The 26,975-nt window shown below is 28.5% G+C and overlaps 1 protein-coding gene and 2 non-coding genes across 3 annotated transcripts in view; 1 reads left to right on the forward strand and 2 right to left on the reverse strand.

The window, feature by feature from the left end:
* The window catches only part of LOC123296273 (205 kDa microtubule-associated protein-like), a 324,574-nt gene that overhangs the window by 225,077 nt on the left and 72,522 nt on the right, over positions 1 to 26,975 (reverse strand). The window lies entirely within an intron of this gene.
* Trnaa-agc lies at positions 25,742 to 25,814 on the reverse strand. The gene has a single exon. It is a non-coding gene; the product is annotated as a tRNA-Ala (tRNA).
* On the forward strand, positions 25,987 to 26,059 carry Trnaa-agc. The gene has a single exon. It is a non-coding gene; the product is annotated as a tRNA-Ala (tRNA).

Raw genomic sequence — 26,975 nt, forward strand, 5'->3', positions numbered from 1 at the left:
GCGCGATGGGAATAGCCATTGCTCGACCTAGTAATTTTTCCAATAATAAACTTGTCAAATTCAAATCCATTTTACTCTCATTGCTGTATTTTAAGAGAGAATAATTGTTGAATAAACGTAAAATTCAAGTCAAATTTCATATCGATTTCATTGGTTCAATAAAGATTACTTTGATGACAAGGACCTAGAGCAATTGAAATCTATACTTCCAGGTTATCTTAAATCAACAATGTTGGAAGTGGTGTGACTCAATTTATAGCTGTAGCTTAGTCAACAAATATATTTGGACACAAGTTAATTATTTACGACATGACTACTTTTTGTGTAACCCCCGAATCGATTATTGTAATATTTTTGAAATTTTACTCAAAAAGTATAATAAATTATAATGAAATGGAAATGTAGAAGTCCCCTATTCTCGAATTCGTAATAAAATTATATATATTTTTACATACACATAAATAAAAATATTTTATCTTCTATGCATCATAAATTTTTCTAATGAAGGCATATAATAATGATTTACAATACTGTATTTGGTACGAAACACACTGTTTAAGGAACACAATGTATCAATATTCAACTATGACTCATAAAACGATTTAAATATTATAAATTATTTTATGTAAATATTCCATTACTTCCATTGCATAATGCTTAATTATGATTACCAAGTCAAAAACATCATTAAACGTTTTACAGGTCAATAGAAAATTGGCCAACCACCCACAACTCTACAACTCTCCCCTATAATTTTCAGAATTAATTTAGACTAAATGCAACTTCATATACAAAAAACATCAAGCCTTTTATCCTGGCGCTTGCACATCCTTAACAATCTTAATACTTAATTCAAGAAAATAAATATTTGACTGCTTAAAATTAAAGTATCGTAAGTAAATACTTTCTTGAATCAAGAAAAAAAAACCTTACTTTTTAGTCCATATTAATTTATTTTGGAAAAGTTTTTCTTTTGAATTCGATTTTCTTTTTGTTAAAAGTTTTTTTATTTTCCATTTTTAGTGAATCTGAAGTACACTAACTAATTTGTCACTAAAAGAAGAATCATCGAAATCGGTTGGTTTGATATTGAGTTATTCGTCCTCTTGTCATACATACTTAATGCAAATTTAACACTTTTATGGTTTTCTCATGGATGCCGTTGTCAGAACTGGACCACAAGAGAAGCACCAGCTTTCAAACAGATAAAGAATCATCAAAATCGGTTCACCCAGTCAAAAGTTAATACACATAAAAAAGAGGTAATACACATTAAAAAAAATACAGTCGAATTGATAACCTCCTTCGTTTTTGTTTGAAGTCGGTTAAAAATATTTACTTGCTACCAAGTTAAGAACATATTTTGTTGCAACTGACACTTCTTTTGCTCATCATGCGCACATCATGTGACGTAACCACAATACTGAATCTTACAACATGGAAGTAATGAATGATGTTTTATATTTAACACTTAAATAACATTTTTATCATATATTATTAATATTAAATATGATTTTCTAATAGCAATAATATTCTATATATGGTATAAGATTGACGCGTGCGCTGCGCTTCTTTTAATCACTCGAACAGTCTGTAATATGAGTGAGGTATTAGGTATTATTATTGTTGCATGTCAATTTCTAATATATAAATATTTTTGCTATTAGTAATTTTATCTATTCAATTAAGTTTTATGTTATTAAATATTGTATATAATACACGTTGTTTTTCAATAAAATTATACTTACAAAAGTGATTGATAAATCAACTCTCTTTATATCATCTATAATCGTTCAAAGATTATTAATGGATATATTCAATTATCTTTATTATATTCTTAATTGATATCTTATTGAATATATGAAGTCTATCATTTTTTTATATCAATGCTATAGCTTCTCAAAAGAAGTTTATATCAATTAAAGGCTAAAACTTGTTGACCGGATAAAACAAAATCACATCTATCAAGAGCCATGCCTGAAAATTTTTTATAGAGAATTGGACTTGAGTTGAATAAAAAAGTAAAATTAATGACGGCATGACTTCGTCAGATTTTTTCAGATATTTCAGATATTTATCTATTTACTGCGTTAATGTTCGATCAAAAAGTCCGCAAATTGCAATAACATATGAGCAACATAGTGGTAACCTAACCAGCCACAGCCTAAGATACGAGTAAAATAGAGAGACAACATTTTTTTTTCAACCTATCTCATTACTATTAGAGAAACTGAGATAGGTAGAACAGTCGTATACCCGTCTCGATGTGATATAACAATGGTGACTTCGACTTAAAATAACTCGCCCATGCCTGCTATAAATAAAGCAATTTTGGTTTCTACAAAGTGAAACCTTCATAACTAAGGTGACTAGCGTTTAGGACAGGTACCTACTTTGCTATAACAACAGTTTATCATACGACCCTTTTTGTAATTGCAATTACACAAAAAACTGATAAAATTGATATGTAATTAATCCATAATTAAAAAAAAAAAAAAAAAAAAAACTGATAATTTAAAATTTAAATATTCAAACATTATTTTTTAATATTTTATTACTAATTAAAATTTACGTCGGTATTTTCATGAGCTCTATGTTAATTATTATTATTTGTAATTAAATAATTTTTTGTGTGAGTATTCATATTTTTTTATTTGAATGCACATTCTCAAAATTAATTTTTTTATTTGAACAGGAAGTTTAGTTATTTAATTTAAATGTAATATAATATATATCTTATAAAAATTTCCGTAATTATTGATGTTTAACTCAAGTTTCATGTGATTTTATTTAAAATTCATTAACATAATTGTGCAAAATATTAGTCATATTAGTTTAAACTTGACAACAAAACCATTGACTTAAATTTTGTTAAGGATGTAGCGCCAAGACAATTTTGGATGAAAAAGTTAAAACCTTAATAAAATATTAAAAAACGAAAATACCCGTTGTGCCCGACTAATTAAAGATGAATGAGTCTGGTAGGTAGTGGGGCCACAAAATAACAAAATATATATTTTTTCAATTTTGATGGTGAATTATAACTTGACAATGACGAAAAGTAAGAATAAAATTTTTCGATAACTGGAGTAATTTTCAAAATATGGAAAATTGAAAATTTTGTTTAATTATTTAGCTTTCGATATTTCGAAAACCAAGTTATCGAAAAATTTTATCTTATTTTCCGTCTACATTCATGACGTTATAACAAAATTTATATCATATAAGTTGAAACGGTACTAATTTCAACCAAAAACCTAAACTTGCCTTGGCGCTCGTACTTCCTTAAATAATGATTTAAGCTGTAAGTTTGCAAAATCATCAATGACGGACTGTTGATAAATATAGCTATGCCTCGTAATATACTAGTGGTCCAAGTTATAATAGCAGAACTTCATCAAACTTCTTTTGAGAAGCTATAGAATTGGTAGTAAAAAAAATCGATTTTCTAATCGGTATCCCGTGAATAAAAAAATGATATCGACTTCGTTGAGGTTTCAATCGAAGCATATTAACGTCAATATGATTCGAAAAGAATTTCATAAAATTCGATCTAGTCAGTTTAGTTTTTTTATTATTATTTGTTATACTGGGAAATTATTCGTGTGGACCTAGTGTGGACCTTAAGGATTGCACTAGATCAAATCCACAGCTGGTTTTTATATGTATAAATATACAGTATCTTAGTATTGTACATTGTTGTCATGTTTTTATGAACTTGACTGACGGTCGAACTCCCTTAACAGAATTTATTTTTGTAAACTGACTGTGTCAACACTAAAAAGATTCATTTAAATCGGTAACATTTTCGGATCACTCTATATATTTGAAAAAACAATTTTAAATATAATTTCATTGTTTTATATCCGAATCAATGTATAATAATATAGAGTAGAATAAAATATCGGCTCATGTTTCAAAACATTCTCGTAAAAGATAAAAGAGGAATCAAATTATACTATGAAATCGTATACCTTTAAAGAATACTAATATAATCAAATTAACTGATTACAAGGTACATAAAAGAAAGAACTCTGATTTTAATCTTATTAACTAGGTATAATTTTTATTAATCAGTTTATGAATATATTTGGTTTATGTTAAAATTACGATTATTAAATATTAACACGATTACATCTAAAATATTATTTAAATTATATATATTTTTGGTACTTTGGTGGTATATTTTTAGTTTATTTAGGAGTATATAATAGGTATTATTGATATGGTTCAGAAATTTTTTTGTGTTTAATTAACTTAAATTACAGTTTTAAAATTTGAAGATTATACCTCGCCTGTAGGTTTTTTGCATTTATTTAATTAGATAATGTTTAGTTTGGTAAATTAGATTTTTAAACAAGAGGAAACTTTAAAATAACGGCTCATGTTAAGGGTAAAATTGAGAACTTGAAGATATGCTACTCCAATGCCTAAACTTATAATTTCAAGTGTTTCATGGCAATCGGAAATACAAGGCCATTTGTAAACTTATGTTTGAATTCTTTATGAAAATTTTTTATAGTCTATAGAAAGTATTTTTACCCTCCAATTCGATTTGCGTTTAATATTTGCGAGCTATTATCTCAAGATATAAGCATATTTGTAAGTGGCAATCGTACAATTTTAGTTAAATACCTACATACAGTGTGATTATTTCAAAAATATCCACCCTTAATAACTCTTGACCTGACCTTGAAAACATGTCAATTTAGATATCGAGAGGGGAAGTTTAAAAATAGAGAATTATAAGTTTCACCTTTTCGCCTCTAGACACCTCAACTTTGAAATTTCAAATGGCACTCCTTACCTTGTTATCATTTGAAAGGGCATAAAATTATCTATTCACCATGATAAAAAAAATAAAACCGGTCGATTGTTACTGAAGAAGGAAGGTATTCACCCTTAAAATGATGTGATTATTGTTGTGATTACTGAGAGAAAATACGTCGATTTAGGTATCGACGGAAAAGTTCAAATATGTTTCATTAATTCATCTCCAATCACCCCAACTTTGAAATTTCAAATGGCACTTCCTACTTTATGATAACTCATTTGAAAGGGCATAAAATTCTCTCTTTAACCATGATAAAAAAAATGAAATGGATCGATTGGTTCTTCTTGGAACTTTTCCGCCGTTACCTAAGCCGATGTGTTTGAACTGAAAAAAATAATCAGATCAGGTCAAGAGTTACGCAAAGAATCAAAATAAACATCGAATTTTTCTACTTTTACAAAAAGCCTTGGATTTTCGATTATCATGACAACAGTTCCAATCTTGAAGAGTGTAGATAGAGACCAAAAAAATTAATAATAAATTTACATGTCTCCAAATATTGTGTATTTTTAACGAAATAAAAAGTATTGACTTTTCAATTTTGTTTATTGTTAGTGAATTTTGTTTAAATGCGTATACAAAGGTTATTTCCATCATTTCATGATAATATATACAGTGCAACCTTAATATAACGAACCTCAATATAACGATTTCCTCGATTTAACGAATTTTTCGTAATCCCCTTGAATTGTCCATAAGAGTCAATATAAAATATACCTCTACATTACGAATATTCTTTGCGTACAACCTCTATATAACGAATTTTCAACTATCAAGAAATAGTATAAATACATAGCAAATACATATACATATGTAGTAATTTGATAAAAATGTGTTATCATTTATTAGTATAAGTACCTAATACATATTGAGGTGAATAAAACTATTCTTTTACCTCTTTATAACGAATTTTAGACCAATCTAACCTCAACATAACGAACCTCAGTTCAACGAATTACTTGATATAACGAATATTTACTGGTTCCCTTCAGATTCGTTATATCGAGGTTGCACTGTATCACTATATTATCGTCGGTTCCTCTTTTCCACTTCGTCCATTGAACATCAGAAGTATAAGAAGATAGATAGCTACCATCATCAAAATACAACAAATATATACAATTAAAATCCTCCATTCTATCTAATTTTGTTATTAAATAACAACAAACAAGCATCATTCACTCTTCAACTTCAAATAATAACTTCATCAAATTAGCTATGGCATTAGAGTCTCTAACAATACGTATGCCTACGTATACTTACAAAAACCAACGAACAAGGTTAATGAACTATACCTAAATTTATTTCAGAAAAAAATTGTAGATTAAGAATGTTTTTTTACAAATGTTGTGTTATTTTTTATTTTTTGAAGAAAAAAAAAAAACGAATTACTTATGAATGTGTTTCTTGTTTTTGTTACATTTTATGTAAAAACTTTGTTTTTTTGCTGTTGTGAATATATTTTTGTACGAACAATAGAAGACGAGACGTGTTAATGAAATTGATGGTATGCAGAACAATGAGAGTATATTGGATTGCGAAGGTTATTCGAGCTAAAAAAATGTTACTTTTATTATGAAAAAAATCAGAATATAAGATCGAGATACAAATCTTTAAAGTAATACCAGAATTCTTAATCGTAGTTCTGATTGATATTTCATTTACTCTTCAGTAGTATGGAAGCTTTGAATTTCAGGTCGGAGAAGTCATCAAAGAAAGGCTGACTCATGTGAATCCACCTCCTCATGACTAAAGCTGAGCAGTGACAGAATAGATGATACATCGTTTCCTCCTCCCACTGTTTCAAACCTTGCAATAATTGTGATGCACTGGTCGGTCCAGTCACTCATAAGAAAGGCAGCAAAAAGGATGAAAAATTTTTACTTCAAAGCGAAAAGACATGAGAGTCCTCTACAAATATAGTATACCGAAGTTGTGCTAGCAGAGGAGTACCGGGTGCACCGTTATTGTCTAAAAACGCGGGAAGAATTTTTTGATTGAGAGCTGGGAAGTAACAAATTTCAATTTAGGCTGAGGATGTCTCCATCTACAAACCATTTTCTGATTTTTTTCTCTAGGCTGAAATGCATTGTGATTAATATCAACGTGTAAAATGTGGCCAACCTAAAGAAACTCCCAACCTAATTTACCATTTTTTCGGGGCCCAAAATTTTCAAACTTAGCTAGAAGTAGGAGTATTGCCCAAAACTTCAATGGATGATCTTTCTAGGTTATTTTGGCCCAAATGTACAAGACCTATTTTCGTTTTTTTCAATAACTGCATTTTCGTCCTGAATACTAAATTTTACGAATTTCTAATAATTATTTTACCGGCATTAATATTATTTTTAGAATCAAGCTCCTATTTGAAAAAGAATGAGCATAATAGGCCATATTTTTGTTCCTCACCTGGGGAAGGAAGCAAAATGACTCAAGTAAATATTTTCAGCCATTTGCAATTTTTTTTCGAAATAGGCTTGATTTTGACTCCCGTGCCTGCCACCTAGCTAGAGTATTCTAATAGTCGCAACGATTTTGGTAATAGAGAGGCTCTTTGACGCAAGAGAAAATCTTCGGAACGCCTACGATTTTACACCGGCCATATCTGTATATACTATTTCTGCAGTACCACAAACCTATCTATAAAATGACGCTTTCCCGGCTATAAGTGTATTGAGAAAATGCCATTATTTTAGCGTTATCTATACCATTGGATAAAGTCTTTCTACTATTACAACATGGATCCTTCATACATGCGTTACATGACAAACAGAAAAGTTGATACATTTTTGCAAAAAAACATAAAATAAATTATTTCAAAACCAGATATACAATGAAATTTAAATAATAGAATTTTTTTATGTCCACACATAATATGTTTCTTGTATTACCTACATATTTTTTCTATTTAAAAAAATGAGTATAATTTGTCACGTGAGACAAGGGTTTGTTTAGTTGTTTTTGCTGCAGTTACGAGTACATAAACAAACGCAACAAACAACTCAAATACTAGGTTGTTGTTGGGTGGTAGGTGATACTGGTAGCAGTGTATGTCACACAAAGTGTAGGTATTATAATGACCAAGAACCAAGGAGGAAGAACGGGGTCTTTATATGGATGCATGTTACATGTTACTAAAAGTCATTTTGATTAATGAGAAATAATACATAATAATATGTAATGGTAAGACACGTATTTAAATTAAATTACATGATGGATTGTGAGCTTCTGAACATTACCATTACTACTCCGTTATTTCTTTAGAAGTTTTTCGTTAAAACATTAAGAAATAAAAACTATACAGACTATGTATAAATAACTAGGATTGTCAACCACCTCTTGTACAGAATAGTTGCTCGAAGATAAAATGATTATCCCACATCCCAAAAAGAAATCAGATCCCATTTGTTCCATAAACACACAATAAGGAAATATCGATTATTTCTTTTTGCATTTCTTAACAAAATATGAAAATAATGTAAAAAGAACGACAAAAAGTGTAGCCACCCCAGTCTAAGTAATCAAACGGTTAAAGGCGATTGCGTCTTTACTCGCCCGGCGACTTGGTTAAGATGCAACGTAGTATTTTATGCCTACAATGTTTGTCATAGGATCTCCATGCTATATTCTGTTTTAAGGATGTACGAGCGCCACGGAAATTTTGGATAAAAGGCTTGATTTTTGTTATATAAAGCTAGACTAAGTCTAAACCAATTCTGAAAATTTTAGTAGGCTTATTTTACAGTGATCTTATGGGAAAACGGTAGATAGATGATATGTTTTCATAAATTTTTCCAAATTTAGTCGGTGGAAATTTAAAAAAATTAAAAAACTATTTGAATTAAAGTTAAAACCTTAATAAGTTATTGAAAAAAAAAAACCGTTGTATGTGATTAATTAAGGATGTATGAGCACAGTAGTGGAGACACAAATTAAAAAAAATATATATTTTCAATTTTAATGGTGAATTATTTGACAATTTTACAAGATAAGACGAAAAGTAAGAAAATTTGTAATGTAAATACATGGAGTAATTTTCTAAATATTGAAAATTTTGTATAATTATTTAGCTTTCGATATTTCTTAAACCAAGGCAGATATCGAAAAATTAATTCTTATTTTTCGTCTACATTCATAAAGTTTTTCATCATAAAAGTTGAAAATAAAGTACAAATAATTTCAACCACAAGTCTAAACTTGCCTTGGCGCTCGTACTACCTTATGATTGTACTCACTCTATAAATATTTACAAACTTATCCATGTATAATACTTGGACGGTAATTTGTGTGACGGACCATTTATAAATTAAATTTACAATTTTTTTTCCACAAATTTATGTGTACACACTTCAAAGAAATCCCACACACAAGCAGAGTTAAAATTGCATATAAATATGGAGAGCAAAATTCATCTCATAAGATTCATCACATTAAGAATTACTTAACTTTTCGAAGAGAAAAAGAAACATCAAAACTGAACACCAGTCATGCGTAAAATGTTGGTGAAATCATTTATTTCTAATATGATATGATAAAAAAGAGAAAAAAATAAGTTATTTTCATAAATTCTTTCTTGAGGTAAATGAAATATAAATAGGGAAGTTTCTATAAGCAATATTGGTAACGGTTTTCTATTTGTGGTCAGAAATTGTTTTCTTTTAATCTAATATCGTTCATAAGGTTTTTCAAAAAATCATTTTATAATAAATACATGATATTTCCACTAACTTTTTTTGGACCTTTTTTTGGAAACCATATCTTTTGTAAAAGTTTAGTCCAAAGTTTTTAACGCTTAAAAATATTGATGTTACGAAAAAAATTTTTAGTTGTTCAAAGATGTTTATCAATTAGTTAGTCCATTTACGGTTGTCTGTTCGTCTGTCAGTCAACACGATAACTCAAAAACGAAAAGAGATATCAAGCTGAAATTTTTATAGCGTGTTTAGGACGTAAACGGGTCGAGTTTTTAAATGAGCAACATAGGTCAATTGGATCTTGGGTCCGTAGGAACCATCTTGTACACCATTAGAGATAGAACAAAAGTTTAAATGTAAAAAATGTTCTTTTTAAAAAATAAACAATTTTTGTTCCAAACACTTTTTTGTAAACATTACTGTTTACCCACGAGGGCGCCAATTAGGTGGAAATTTTATAGTATGTAGTAATGTGGAAAATCAGTTATGTGTGTGTGTCGATACATGGTATTTCAACAGTTAACTTATTCAATTGTTTGTTTTCACTTGTTTAAATATAATTTCCTGAATGAGAGTTGCTCGATCCGACAACTACCAACTTCCACAAACAAAATTTATTTAAAATAAGAATGTTATTACAAAATACAAAAAATAAACATAATATATTTATGTTGAAATAATTAGGGTCCCCTCGTGCTGACTAATACATAAATTGATAAAACATTAACCAGACAACGATATTGTCTCTCAGCTCATAGCACATTACAGGAAATGTAAACCATAAGGGTGTTTGTTTCTAAATATCGTGTTTGTGGTTTTCATTTCATCTTTTACTTCCAATTCAATTATGCATAAATATGTATGGTATTGTCATGCGTCACTCATGCAGTCACTATTTCTGTGAATTTTATGTTTTTAATTAATTAATATATTCAATCTATTTTAATAATTAAGATTCAGGTTTAGATTGAATTTCAGTTAGATTTTAGAGATAAATATGCCCCTTTATTCTGGATAACAAAACGTAACATAATTTTTAATTAAGGTTGATAGAACAATAACGCAATGTATAGATAAAATTTTAATTTTTGATTTGTAATTAATTGCTAACTATACGTATAAAATAAATTTTTGAAAAGTCTGATGAAGGGTTTTCCGATCAGTTGCTTGATGTCGAATTTGCCATATTACGCATAAAAATGTAAAACTAGACTTGATACCATGACAAAATTTGAAAGTGAAATTAAAATTGATTAAAAAACGAAGTTATAAGCATTCAAAGATTGTTGCTCATCTCCTTTTAGCAAAACAAAATTTTATGTATTTTATAAGTATCTCTATAGTGATATCGAAAAATTCGTCAGTAACCTATATTTTAGTTTAATTTGGCATTTTAAACGTTCATATTTTGCGTACTTCTAAAGATTTTCAAAAACTAACTTTTCTGCGAAGTGAGAACAAGTATTTTGTATTTTTTTACATCTTTTATGCGTTGAGGTCGGCAATTAAGGACTCCTTTCTTCGCTAAATTTAGATCACCAATGTTAATATACAACAGAAATTTTTTAATACGTGTACCAATCTAATTCGAGTGAATTCGTGATTAATTTAATTAAATTTCGAATACTTAACGTGGAAATCATATGAGATTCAAGAAAAAAAATAAGCAGCAGATATTTTCAAAAAATTAACTGAACATTGACGTATTTGTTAAAAAAAACCCAAATTATTAGCAGTTTCATTATTGAGATATAATAATGCAAAGTTAATCAATTTTACTGTTGAATATAAACGACTATAGTTAGAGTATTAGTGGTTGAAGAGAGATATATACATTAACAAAATTTTAAACAGCACTTGGTACACACAGAGAGAAAACCACTTAATCAAGAGATTATTGGTTTTAGATCGCAAAATGATTTGTCTACAGTGTTTTTTCAATTTTTTAAAGAAAGCCATCACTGAAGAAGGTTTATAGTCGTTTTTGTCTCATTATAAAAACTGTACACGGTAAATTTTCTGACGACAATTAATTAAATTATTTCACAATATATTTATACGTCTTCGGCTTCCTTTATTGTCAAATGAAAGTTACTTATCTATCTGCGTATCAACTTTTTTCAATCACAAAAAAATTGCATATTTTAAACTTGTTCAACAAATTGAATCACAATATGCTGCTGACACAAACATTTCGAGTGAATTTTACATTCCAAATAAACATACATGAATGTACCAAAAGTTTTTTTTTTAATTGCTTAATTTAATTTACCGAATCGAGCGACATGACAACGAAATACAAAATATTTTGACATATAAAAAATAAACTTTCTTTATTGAATTAATAATTCATATTAAAAGTTATTTACATATTGTTTTGGTTCGATATGTAAGACATGTCTACTAACTGCTGTGACAATGCTTTAATGGCAGAAAGTAAATTACCACTTATTTTTTTAAAATCGAAATTAGCTGTTTGGAGAGTAAAATGCAAACGCGGATTCTTGGCAACCAGTGTAGAGTTAGATGTCGTTGGAAAAAACGGTCATTAAAACTTGAACTCCCATTACATTTTACACACGCAAGCATTAAAACACGCTTGCTTTAAAAGAATTTTGCTTTTTGAAGAAAAACTATTTACTTCAACAAAATAGTAAAGAAAGTTAATTTGAATGAACTTAAAAGCAGTAGATCCATTTCTCTTCGAGTAGTCTACATGATTGTAAATATAAAAAAAACTTTTAACAAAAGGAAAACCGACTTCAAAAGAAAAACTTTTCCAAAATAAAATTATATGCACTAAAAAGTAAAAAAATAACGATAATATAATGTAGTTATTTTTATTTTTGGAATCGGTGTCAGCCAAAGAAACAACTCACTGATAGAACAGCTTGCTACACTAGCTTGGATGATACCAACTACAAAAATAACAATAATTTTAACTACATTATATTATCGTTATTTTTTACTTTTTAGTGCATATTTATTTATTTTGGAGAAGTTTTTCTTTTGAAGTCGGTTTTCTTTTTGTTAAAAGTTTATTTTATTTTGTGATTATTAGTGAATCTGAAGTACACTAACTAATTTGTCACTAAAAAAAGGAACATCGAAATCGGTTGGCGTAATATTGAGTTATTCGTCCTCTTGTCGTGCATACTTAATGCAAAAAGACTTTTGTGGTTTTCTCATGGATGCCGTTGTCAGAACTGGGAATCACCAAAATGTAATGGGACCATACAGGAAGCGCTAGCTTTCAAACAGATAAAGAATCGATTCATCCAGTCGAAAGTTCTGAGGTAGCACACATTTAAAAAAAATACAGTCGAATTGATAGCCTCCTCCTTTTTTGTTTGAAGTCGGTTAATAAAAACTTATAAATAAAAGCGCTTCACAACCAACATCCAATTTCTTTAATAATTTAAATTGGAGAACCTGAAGTTCTTTCTTTGTACACCAGAAGAAGAATCTTCTAAACTCAGATTAATTTACCTACGACCATTTTAACTACAAACCTATATCAATACATTTGGGTGGTTACGTTACACGTTTTGCTAAATTTTTTATTATCGAAAATATATATTCCAAATCGGGATGTTGTTTTAAAATTGAAAGTTGTCATAAAATTAAGATATTAATGCGATTAACATATTTTAATGTGTTTCGTTTTTGGTGGTCGAATTAAATCATAAATATTTTTAAATGAATTCCAAGTAACTTTTTGTAAATTCTTGTAACGATTTTTTAATGGTCTAGTCATTCCCCAGATTATTGCTTTTTCAGATTTAAGCATGCTTATAAATAGATATAACATAAGGAAACCATAGTAATTTACAACAATACTATTCAACTGCAGACAGACTACTGCTATTTAAGATTTGAGCACCCTTATGACGGCCAAATTGATTGCTTGATGTCATTAGTGATTTTCTTTATATTCGAGCTAAAATTTAGGTGTAAGAAATAAAATTTCTAAAGATGTGCCGACTATGACTTTGGTCGACTAGCCGATTAGTCGGTTCTAAAGAGGACGAATAATCGACCAAGCCGATTATGGTTTCGTGGGTATTCGGAAATTTTCGTGACGCTTTGCTTACTGTTTACCCGCGCACAAGTCGCAACCGTCACCTGCGACCGTGACGGAGCATGTTTTGCTTACTCCACATTAATTATTAATTTTTGCCTTTACACGGATCAAAGCGGTGCTTTTATGGAGACAAAATACATTAGGTACTTATTAGAGTTATTGTTCATTAAAGTGAAAGAACTCAATTATAATTTAATGATGTCAAAAACACAGTTCGTCTATTTTTTTTTTACCAATGGACAATGCTTCATTACATTTTATTGAGAAATTGGCTAATCTTTCCAGACTAGTCGGAACATCACTAAAAATTACTATTCGTCATCTTCACCAAAAAGTAAAAACATTTGTTATCAATGTCATGATCGAATTAAAAGAGAATAATAAACTTTCATTTCATAAATCAATAAAGTCACATCCATTGCCAATTTCCCCCCTTAGTAATAATGAATATTGCAAACTCACGTTAACAAAGTATATTTTATTGAAAAAAAGATTATCAAAGTGTCACAAGTTATAAAAAATGAAAAGAACATTAAACCATTTCCTAAGAACAGAAGACAAGACCACAATACAGAACAGACAAAAAGAATTAGTTTTCGTTGTATGTTGTAATTAAAAAATAATTAATAATATCGTGCAAATATTTCTGGTTCGATGAATCTCCAATAATGTAATCCACTTTACTTTAACAAATAATATAAATTACAAATTACTTTTTAATCTCATTGTTACGAATATGAGTAATGATTGTATGTATACGCTAGGTATAACATAACGAGTATACGAATTGAATGATAGAAATACTTGAAGAATAATATAATTGAAAATTATGATAAAAACATATTTAGTAGGAGAGATCTGGGTAAAAAAAGTATGAGGATTTATATTTAACTAGAGTGATACCCACCCGCTTCGCTGGGTTTAAAAGAAGAAATTGATAAAGATTTTTCTCGCTTATCCCCTTTCTATAACATTCGAAATAATGGTAAGGATTGTTTTACACAGGTAAAATATATGTATGGTTTTCTATTTTTTTAATGTATAATAGTCATAATTATTCATTGAGTATATCAGAAAAGATGGCCGTGAAATATTTAATATTGACTATTTTTACAGAAATCTGTAATTTATGGTAATGTCAAATGACTACTTTTACAGATATCTGTAATTTATGGTAATGTCAAATTAAATTAATTTTCTTTTTTTTTTATGAATATATCTTTATAAATTATATCTCATTTGTTATTCTAAAGTATGAGCTATATTGCTGTACAGTTTCATTAAAAACCATTCGCTAGTTTTAGCGAGAAAGCGTAACAAACAAACAAACAAACAAACATGCTTACTTTCGCATTTATAATATATAGAGATAGAGATGATGAAAATGGTAATCAAAAGTAGTGAGCATTTTGAACCCTCGATAAAAAAAAGTTGAGTTACGTATGTTTAACGAGATTATCTATACCATTTCGGCTTTATTTGAAAGTTGGTTTAGTTAATTACTCTCTTAATTGATCGATAAGATACCCAAATTTTTTTTTTTTATTTAATAATATGTATCGTTAACTAAAACATTTGGATCATTTTCTACTAATTTATTTTTTCTATTACTGGTGAGGGACCCTCCTTAAACTAATATTATTGGTTTTTTCTATTTTCTATTAAAATTTATTTATATAAAGACATTAGACAATCATAACGGAGTGTAGTAGATGTTGTAAGTAAATTGACAAGAATTTCCTGAATACTAAGAACGCTAAGCAAAGCAACGAGAGTAATAAATATAAAATAAGAGAAACGTATCGGAACGCCGTCTGTTATAATTCCATCTAGAACTAGCAGTCATGTCAGCCAACCAGTAACATATATATTACATACAATACATACATACATATATGAATCAATAAACTATGACGATGATTCTACTATTTATTTTCTGATTGTATATTCAGGAAGTTTATGAGCCTTCGAGTTGTGTATATACAATGTAGAATATACATGAATGCTACATATAAATATAATAACACTATAACACTACAGTTTATTTTATTATTTTATTTTCCATGTGTATAGTATTATTACAGTGAAACTTATTTAATTAATTTACAATTAAACTTTCTATACGCATAAGCTTATGCGCACAGACATCAAATCTGTTCTTCTGTATGGTCCAAAAATGGAAGAAAACAACAACATCCTTCCTATCTCTATATATTATAAATGCCAAAGGTAGCATGTTTGTTTGTTTGTTTGTTACGCTTTCACGCAAAAGCTAGCGAATGGTTTTTATTGAAACTGTACACCAATAACGCTCATGCATAAGAATAACACATGAGCTATAAATTATAAAGATATAGATATTAAAAAAATAAAAATTAAAAAAATTAAATTTAATCTGACATTTGCTATTTTAAATTTTAACAGAAATCTTTAATTTATAGTTCAAAATGATGATCACAGATGGGGTAGAATGAACGATAAATTAAAGTCATTTTGAACGATAAAATAAAGATTTCTGTAAAAATTTAAAGCAGTAAATGTCACAATTTATGGCCACTTTTCTGATATACTCAATGAATAATGAAAATTGGAGGCTATAAAGCGGTGGTTTTTACTTTTAAGCCTAGTGAAGCGGGCGGCTATCAAGCTAGTTTACCAATAAATTATAAACATTTGTTAACGAATGATTAGGACGTATTCTTAAAGTCAAGTCTAATTATGAATTATATAGGAGAGCAATTCAAGAAGAAATTTGACGCACTATTCGTATTTGCTAAGTCAACAGCCTTCTACCGACATAAAGTGGCGAGAAAGAAACTGATTTGCAAAGTATCATATAGCGAGATTCCAAAGCCCTGATGCAGACCAGAACCCAAGTTAATGCATTCGTAGCGCCCAATGTTACAGAATACTATGCTTTTTTGAAAACGCTGTAAAACAAATACTCATCAATTCCAAATTATTTATTGGCCATCATAATAAATTCAATGCAAAAGTTTAGGAAAATTACCTAAATGATGAATAACTTGGTCATCTGAGTCACTTTTGGAACTGAATTAATTTTACTTTTTATACCATGTATATATGAAATATACATAGTATATTAAGTTTTTATACCATGTATATATGAAATATACATAGTATATTAAGTTTTTATACCATGTATATATGAAATATACATAGTATATTAAGTTTAGTCCCAAGTTTGTAACGCTTAAAAATAATGATGCCAGGAAAAAAATTTTGTCATAGGTGTTCATAAAATCACCTAATTAGTCCATTTCCGGTTGTCCGTCCGTCCGTCCGACCGTCCGTCCGTCCGTCTGTGGACACGATAACTCAAAAACGAAAAAAGATACCGAGCTGAAATTTTTACAGCGTACTCAGGACGTAAAAAGTGAAGTCAAGTTCGTAAATGAGCATCATAGGTCAATTGGGTTTTGGGTCCGTAGGACCCATCTTGTAAACCGTTAGAGATAGAACAAAAGTTTAAATGTAAAAAATGTTCCTTATCAAAAATTAAACAACTTTTATTTGAAACATTTTTTCGTGAACATCACTGTTTACCCGTGAGGGCGCCAATTAGGTGAAAATTTTATAATATGTACTATACTTGATTATCAGTTATGTATGTGTCACATGTTTGTATGTGTAATGTGATAAAGAAATCAACAATGGCTATGCATGGTATTTCAACAATTAACTCAGTCAATTGTTTGTTTTCACTTGTTTTTCTTGAATTCTTTTCATACCATGTATATATCAAATATTTCTAAATAGGTATACTAAGTTTGATCCCGGTATACTAAGTTTGTAACGCTCAAAAACATTGATGCTACGAACAAAATTTTTGTAAAGGTGTTCATAAAACCATCTAATTAGTCCATTTCCGGCTGTGACAACTCAAAAACGTAAAGAGATATCAAGCTGAAATTTGCGTGCTCAGGACGTAAAAAGTGAGATTGAGTTCGTGAATGAGCAACATAGGCCAATTGGGTCTTGTAAACCGTTAAAGATACAAAAGATGAAATGTAAAAAATATTCCTTAAATGCTTAAAGATGATATATTTTTTAAATTGATGAATTTTCATTTTATAGTGTTTTTAAAATCACACACTTCTCTGCACTACCCTGTATTTTTTAACGATTTATAGAAGTTTAACTTCAAATTAAAACTGTTGGTACGAATGAAGACATTAAGAGAAAAGCAGTTCATGTTTACCTGTATATTTCAATATATTCTATCTATGTACTAATAAATTAAAGCATACATTAAAGTATGAAGAAAAAAAATATAACAAGCTTAAATATGGCTGCGTAGAATAAACTCTCGCAGTGTTTAAAATTCTGAATCAATTTAATGATATGAACACTTAAGGATGTACGAGCGCCTGGGAAATTTGGGATAAAAGGCTTCATTTTTTATATGAAGTTGAACTATGGCATCTAAGTCAATTCTGAAAATTTTAGGGGGGGGGGGGATTGCCCATTTTTCATAATTTCCAAAGGAAGTCGGTGGAAATTAAAAAAAAAAAAACTATTTAAATTTGAAGTTGAAACCTTAATAAAAAAAACTCGTTGTGTCCGACTAATTAAGGATGTATGAGCACGGCCTTAGCGGGGGCACAAATTTAAGAAAAATATTCAATTTTGATGGTGAATTATGTTATAACTTAACAATATAAGACGAAAAGTAAGAATAAAATTTTTCGATATCTGAAGTAATGTTCATAATATAAAAAAATGAAATTTTTTTTAAATTTAATAGCTTTCGATATTTTAAAATCAAGGTAGGTATCGATTATATCTACGTCTCGTTATTAAATGAAATAAATCCAGCACTCCCGCTAGTGTGTATCATGTTTAATCGCATTTCATGGTTAAGTAAACATAGCTCCTTTAATCTTAAGTTTGATTAACAAATTTTCTGTTTTTTATCAGGAGTTTAAATCAAAGTATTAGATCAAAGAGAAGAGTATTTTGGTCTCCTCTCCTAAACACACACTAATTATTTTTTACGAACAAAAAAATACATTTATTTCTAAATCAGACAAATTTAATTACAATAATAAATACTTTAAAGCTCCATAAATTTTACTCTTAAACGGCCATTTATTTTTGAAATATCAAATAAAATGATGTAATTATAAAAAAAAAAAAAATTAAATTTTCTAATCAAATTTAAATAAAATTTATAACATTTATAATAGCAGCACAATTTCATTTTTTAAAGTATCGTCGTATAATGATATAAACAATTTATGAGCATCATTAAGATGTACATTTAATTTATTCATGAATTTTTTATTTGTATATATTTTTTAAAATTAGAGTTCATGTGAAAAATTATATACAATTACAAATTACATTTATTGTACTTGTACGTATGTAGGTATGTATGTACACTACGTTTCAATAAAAGTGAATTAAAAATTTAATGGTATAGCACACGAAACTTATTTTTCTTTTTGAATTAATTTTATTTTTTTAAGATAAAAATCGTTAAAAAAAGTCATACAATACACGAGCAATTTCTTCAAGGTAATTACTAACACAGAAGTAAAGAATATAAATTTGGCCAGTTTAATTTTAATAAGATAATCCAATCATCTGAGGGTGTTAAGGGGTTAGGAAGACCCACAATTTTTAAAATTTTTCCTTAAAGTATAATATCTTAGAAATATTCTCTGAAAATTTGAAGTTAATTCGGCAAATACTTTTCGAATTATGCGATAATTAGTAAAGGATTCTAGGGTGCTCTGGAACGTTCGAGAGCAGGTAGCTAGCAGCAGCTGAAGCTACTAGCAGATAAGCGTGCTAACGACAACACTCGAGAAGGTAGAATGCTATGTAGACAACATCAAATAGATATTTTGGAAGCTGTTACAACTCCTGAAGAACTATTATTTAATCCAGGAATAGATTGTTCGATGGATTTTAAATGAATCTCCAAGGCTTAGTGATAGTCACCGCAAGGAGTTTCGGTTGGAACTGGGTCAACAGAAACAGCCATTACTTTTAAATTAATTTTTTTTCTTCAACTATATCTGTCAAGTCAAGAAATGTAGAGGTATTCAATAATTATTCATTAATAATTATTAAATAAATTATATTTATAAATATTGTTCCTGTACTAAGGTACAGATAGCTGAGCGCTCCATTTCCTGCGCCTGCTATTTCAAAAACGGTTCAAGGTAAAAAAATTGCTTCGGATGAAATTTGAAGAGAATTTTATCCTCTATAAATATGATTGAAGGCAAAGGAAGCGAGATATTCTCCAAAAACTGATCTTTGCTATCTTTGACCTTGAATATCTAAAGACGCTTACACGTGACCATTATGACTTATGAGAAAAATTTGAACTATCAAAATAAAGATTTGGACAAATATTAGGCTTATTCCATTAGACTCCGAGCTTGACCCTTATTCTTGACTAAGATGATCGGATTAAGTTATTGTAAATTGAGATGCAAAAATTATAATTTTGTATTTTAGAGTGGCTTAATTTTATGGTGCAAGAGTGTACATACGTACGTATAATATTATTTAATTTAATTTCATATATAATTTAATGTTACGAATAATAAGAATAATGAATGGCGTTTGTGTCGCTAAAAGAAGGAAAGATATAGACAAAGTAAAGTACGTTCTTTAAACTATACAAAATGTTTTTAGGAAGATTAAATTCTCCAATTTGGAACTATTAATCTTAAAATAATACACTCGTGGATTGTGTATTAAACTTATGATTAGAAGTTTTTTTCTAGGTAAGATGAACGAGTGGAGTTAAATTATATCAAATAGTAGAATGGAGAAAAATATCATAATTAAATATTTTCTTTTAGTTTGAAAGTTATAAACGTTGGTTAGGCTTTCTTGTCCGGATCACAGAGAATTTTAAAGACAGACCAATAATGTGTGAAACTCAAAAGGAGCGATATTTGCTCTTGAAAATAAATTGAAGAAGGACATGGAAAACCAGAACATACTTATTTAATTGAGTTGAAATTGAATATTATACCATTAAATAGGTACATAAAAGGCACTAAAGATTTAGTATCTATACAAATAACATTTTTGTCTTACATTTTAGTTATTTCTTTAAACTTACACAACATTAAATAAAGCTGAGCAACAACTCAAATAAAAAAGCCTCAATTCAAAATTAAATTTGGTTTGAATTAATTTGGGTAAAAACAAAATATCATACATACTGTAAGAAATGAACCATTTCATCGAGGAATCGACTCCTCGTCAGTAGATTCTTATGAAAACTAGTGAAAAATGTTGTACCTGAGTGTACTTAACAAAATCATATTCATGCGAAGTTGTGATTTTTCGATTTACCCTCATAAATTGGGACAGAAGTACCCTTCTTCCGTCGCCTATTATTCCGTACCCTATTTTATTTTATATTATGAACAATTTTCAGCATTTGTTGATTCCTGACATTTTTTACCTAACCTAACCGCTTTCGAGATATAAACATTTGAAAAAAGCGGATTTTTTCCGAAAACTCATTATTGACGAAAATAAAGATTATTTTGTGATTCCGGAAAAAAAATTTAATTATAAAGCCATTAGATATTATATTTTGAGCGATTCTAAGTATTTTTTGCCGTAAAATTTTTTATCAAGCCTTACCCTTTTCGGTAAATAAGCGTATAAAAAAAATAAAGTACAAATTTTTGTCGAAAATTCGTTATTAACGAAAATAAAAATTATTTTGTGGTTAAATATTTTATGTTAATTTGGTGAAAATTAGTTGGTCGTTTAATAAATTTTTTAAATGGGCAATAAAATCGATTCTCAATATTTTGCATCAACTTTCAATGGGTGCTTTTTCTACTTATACAAATTCCAGGTTAAAACTACAAATAACTTCCCGATTCAATTTGGAAGTGATTTTGCCCAGTTTGGACGTGTGTAGTTAGTTCTATGTACAGGTGAACGCGACTTTATTTTCCATATAAGATTTGCTTCTGTTCTGTATAAATATATCTCATTTAATTTTATAATAAAAACATAATAACAGTAACGTATAGTATAGTGTTTAGTTTAATTTATTACAGCAAGTAGAACATGGGAAGATAATTTTATTTCATATTTAAATTAGAAAATTTATTATTTTACAGATTATGGCTTCTTTTTTTTTGTTTTGTATTATTTATATCAACATTTTAATGTATGGGTGGACGTGAATTTAAAGTAAATGACATTGTACTTGAAACGAAAATACAAGATGGCTTATAAAAAACGTTGTAGTCTGAATTTAGTTTATTTTCAATGTGAAAATGTTTGGCTTATTTTTCTTTTTAAATCAATAGAAAACAATATGTAGTATTGTACCATTATGTATTTTTTGTTAACATTTTTTAAAACTTTTCGCAATTTGTTTTTAACTGAGAAATTATAACTTCAACTCCCACAAAACAAAACAAAAAAAGACATAAATACTAAAAAAATCTCTTATAAAACATTTATGCTGGATCTCATCCAAAAACCAAGTGAAATCAGAGTTTCGCAATAAATATCCGCCGCTTGTGGCAAAACCCTGAGGTCGAAAATTTGTAACCAGATGGTGTATGGATTCAAGTATTCAGTATACATATTAAAGTATTAACAATCAACACTGTCAAACCAAGGCAATACAGTTTTAATTTGGTCAATAAAGTTTAAAGTCAAAAATTCGATCTACAGCGTCAATTATGCACCACCTTGTAGGAAAAGACCTTAAAGCGAAAGAAAATGAATTAAAGAACAATCAATTGTTTTGTACTTACAAAGTTCCGGATTTTTATGATTGGAAATTATGAACTGGATGGATTGCCAAACTTACCTAAAATAAAAGAAAAATAAATAAAATACGATATCTTTGTTATTTTACAGGCAAATAAAATTTCAAGTGCAAAAGTTTAAAATGAAAATATGATTTCAAATCATTTTTCGATGAATTTTCTATCTTATCCTAATAATACTGAGAAAAAACTAAATTCAATTTAGTTGTTTTTTTCAAGTTTCAAAAAAAAAAAAATGAAAAATGATAAACAAAAAATTTCCCCCATAAAAACGTACCAGATAAATTTGAAAAGTTTAAAAAATACTAAAATATATGAAAATAAAATATTATATAATATAGGTAATGTTTTATAAGAAGTTTACCCTCAAATATTTGAGTTTAAAGAGATGAAAACATTATAAATAACTTTAATATTTTATTTTTTTATATTTTTATTTTTTGTTAAAACAGAAAAAATTGGAATATATTAAAGTTTATTTATGTTGTATTTTACGAGAGGTAGCTTCAGAAAGTTTTGTTGTTGATTTATTTTGTATGGTTTTATATTTTGTATCCATCAAACTGGAAAGGAAAACCTACTAAATTTTCGTTATTTATTTGACAATTTTATGTGTGAGTTGTTTGTAGTTTTTTTAAACAGACCGGGTTCACTAAAAATTTTCGTGAATAAAACGTCGATTTCTAGTTGGTTCTTGAGATCTTTTCTATAAACAAATTTTGTAGTTCAGTTACTGTTGGCATCATCAATTAAGTGCACCTGTTCGTTTAATTTGGTCTTTCACTCACAAAAATGGTATTTATAGCAAAACAGATCACTTTTATTGGATTTATTGAAAATTTTATTTTTCGAAGAGTGCCTCGACTTTGAAGTAACAATTATATGAAATAATAATTTTAATACGAAAAAACTTTTGGGTACAACTCTTCAATTATTTTTGCCTAAACTGTACCGATTTGCTTCGAACAAAAAATAACAATAAACAATTTAAAACAATAACAACTTTCTAATTTAAAGTGTTAATCTATCGATTACCAGTTATGGAATAGAGCGAGCTTTAAAACCTAAGTCAAGTTTAAAGTCTGTGTAAGATGTGCTGTGCGCCTACACACTCAACAATTTTCGTTAGAAGCATTTTTATCGGTACAAGCAATTTATGGAGTTTCAAGTATAATTCAACTTAAAAAAAGGCCACCCTGTATATGTGGCTACTAATATATTATTTTAACTTTATTTCCCAAAAAAGCATCCGCTATGACCAAACAGCTGATAACGCATATTGAATGAGGAATGTCTATACAAAACATCGTTTTACACAAATCTTGATTCGATGTCATCATACAAATGAATTTTTTTCGGAAATTTGGCCTTAACCAAAGCCCCAACCAAATATCAATAAATTCCAGACCGAAAGACAGCATTTTCAATTTTTGATAAACTTTGGCTCAACATTTCATTAAATCTATCTAATTAACTATTTTTTTATTATTTCAAAATTGTATTTCCAATTTTTAAATGTAAATTTACCCAAAACCATGACAAAAACTTTTCATAACATGAAAATAGTTCTTTTGTAAGCTTCAAATAATTACTTGATGTATGTTTTCATTATATTTTCGTTTCAAATAGAAGATTAATGACTCTTAAAAGGGTTCATGTTCCCGACATACATTTCACATGATGCAAACTTTTCCAACTCATGTATAGGTTAATATACTATAAATGATGGTACCTTTCTAACCTAATAACGAGGGAAAATATTACCTAGATTTTTCGTAAGTATTTAACAATGTTATTGAAATAGAAAAAGAATTTCTAAAAAGTTTTTTGTTTATTGTTGAGAGAAGTATTACTCTAAATACCGGTATTCAAGAGGGATTTTTAACATCGAAAAATGTCTTTGAGGTATAGTGAAGTAGTATTTTATGTTAAAGGTATAAAATTGGTTCTTCAAATTTATTAGGGTCAATACACTTAGAAAAAAGTACAATAATGCAGGTAATTATTTTTATATATCCCTGTATACAGGGAAGCCTTTTTAACTCGACATATTCGTGAAACTCGAAAATAAATAATCAAGGAAAATGCTTCAAACGAAAAATGTTATTTTCATAGACATATTATCCGAGCATTGAAATCAATCTAAAATTTCCGGTTCAATTAAAACCTGCCTCTAATTTAACTGGCAAAAATTAGACGAAAACTTTAAAAAATTCTTCTTTATAAAAGCCCAAATATTTTCTGTTTGAAACATTTTTTGGTAAACCGAATAGTTTTGACAGTAACTGACAGCAAGAGAACCGTATAAGACCCTATTAGAAACTAGATATCATAGCTTTCTACGCGTTTCGTCATTCAATTTGAACAAACATGTCTTTATAGAAAAACAAACCACTTGGAAAATTTTTTTCGAAGAGTGCCTAGATTCCGCAGAAGACATACAAAAAAAACAATTTTTTTAATAACAATTTTTGTTGATTAGTTTCAGTTGGAATGAATACTTTTATTAGAAAGTAAATATATTAGCAATCCCATAGAAAAGAAAAAAACGTGTCTCTACCCAAATGAAGAATGTACCAGTAGGGTAGATTATAGGTTGAAACTATTTTTATCTCATTCTCAACTTTGATGATGAACTTTTTTATAATTTCATGAATGTAGACGAAAAATAAGAGTAAAATTTTTCGATATCTGCCTTGTTTTTCGCAATATTGAAAGCTGAATAATTAAACAAAATTTTCAATTTTCGATATTTTTTTTAATTACGGCACATATCGAAAAATTGTAATTTTACTGGTCGTCTTACACTATTAATTTTTTTAATTTGTGCTCCTACTACCCTACTTAATTTAAAAAGCACAACTTTCTCAAAAAGAAACACACTTATTCAGTTTTATCGAGTTTATAAAAACCAAAATCTCACCAAAAGTTATTAAAACAAGTAAAAACAAACAATTGACTGAGTTAATTGTTGAAATACCATGTATAGATAGTGTTGATTACTCTGTCACATTACACATACATACATGTCACACATATATAACTGATATAGCCATAACATACATACTATACAATTTGCGAATAATTTGCGCTCTCACGGATAAACAGTGATATTAACGAAAAAATGTTTTCAAACAAAAGATGTTTATTTTTTTATAAGGAACATTTTTTATGAATACCTATACCAAAATTTTGTTCATGGTATCAATATTTTTAAGCGTTACAAACTTGGGACTTAACTTAATATACCTTCGTATATTTCATATACATGGTATAAAAAAAAAACTTTAATAGTAAATATGAAAATTCTGATCGAAAAAAAATTATTGATTGGAGCCGCCGGGTATCGATCCCGGTACCTCTCACATGCTAAGCGAGCGCTCTACCATTTGAGCTACGGCCCCGACGTTGAAACTGTACAATAAGTAATGTTTTATCAATAACAATCAATTGAAGGTGTGGACAGCAGTCAAGGTGTTGCACTTTCAGTTCAATTTTTTTATATGATCCACTTTCTTTTAAATACAAAAAAAAAAAAAACATTGAAATTTATAAATAATACATCACTTTTTAACAGGGGACGTAGCTCAGATGGTAGAGCGCTCGCTTAGCATGTGAGAGGTACCGGGATCGATACCCGGCGTCTCCAATTTATAATTTTGTTTGTTTTGAATCGAATCCAATTTTATTAGCTAATAAATTTTATTGCAGTCTTAATAAGCGTAACGCGCTATGTTGATAACGAAGTGTTATATAATCTCCAATACTGTAATAATAAAATTGTTGATTGAATAAAATAATTCTATTGTAATAACAGTTAATTAATGATTATTAGTGTTATTTTAACATATTACACTGTTCGAGTACAGGTTGATAAATCTTGTTTGGTATTCCATGAAATTTTACAGGTTCAAAATTCCACTTTACAAGCGTGTCTACTTTAGTCTTTTTTTGACTCCATATGGAAAACTTTTTTTTTATAAGGTTTACGAAAAAAAGTTATTAAAAGTCAAAAATCTCTGCTTTCGAAAATATTAACAATCAGCTATTCACTTTTGACGTCGACTTTCGAAAGGGTGAAAACGCTACTTACGTCAACGTCAACGATCGTAATTGTATTTGTAATCTCTCCTACATGTCTCGGGAGTCATTTCTTGAACCGTTTTCTTTATTATCTGTTTGCCCTGTAAATTCGATGTTAAAAGCGAATAGCTGAATGTTAATATTTTCGAAAGCAGAAATTTTTATAACTAATAACCTTTTTTCGTAAACATTATAATATAAAAATTGATGCATTTGGAGCCAACTGAAGTAGACACGCTGTATATAGTGCAGTAGGTTATATAACGTCTTACTTCACTCATCTGATAAATGACCAAAATTTTTTCGCAACCCATTTCAGGGATATTTGTTAATATTTTACATTTCATAAAAAAATAACTTCCATTGGGTAAACAGATAGGTGAAGGTCGATCCTAATACGGATCTTGCACTAAAATAACATTAATGAGAGAATAGATCGATTTTGGTATAAAGAAATAATGATGAACTCATTTGCAGAATTG

The sequence above is a fragment of the Chrysoperla carnea genome, chromosome 3 (assembly GCF_905475395.1).
Source record: "Chrysoperla carnea chromosome 3, inChrCarn1.1, whole genome shotgun sequence".
In the NCBI taxonomy this organism is placed as follows: Eukaryota; Metazoa; Arthropoda; class Insecta; order Neuroptera; family Chrysopidae; genus Chrysoperla; species Chrysoperla carnea.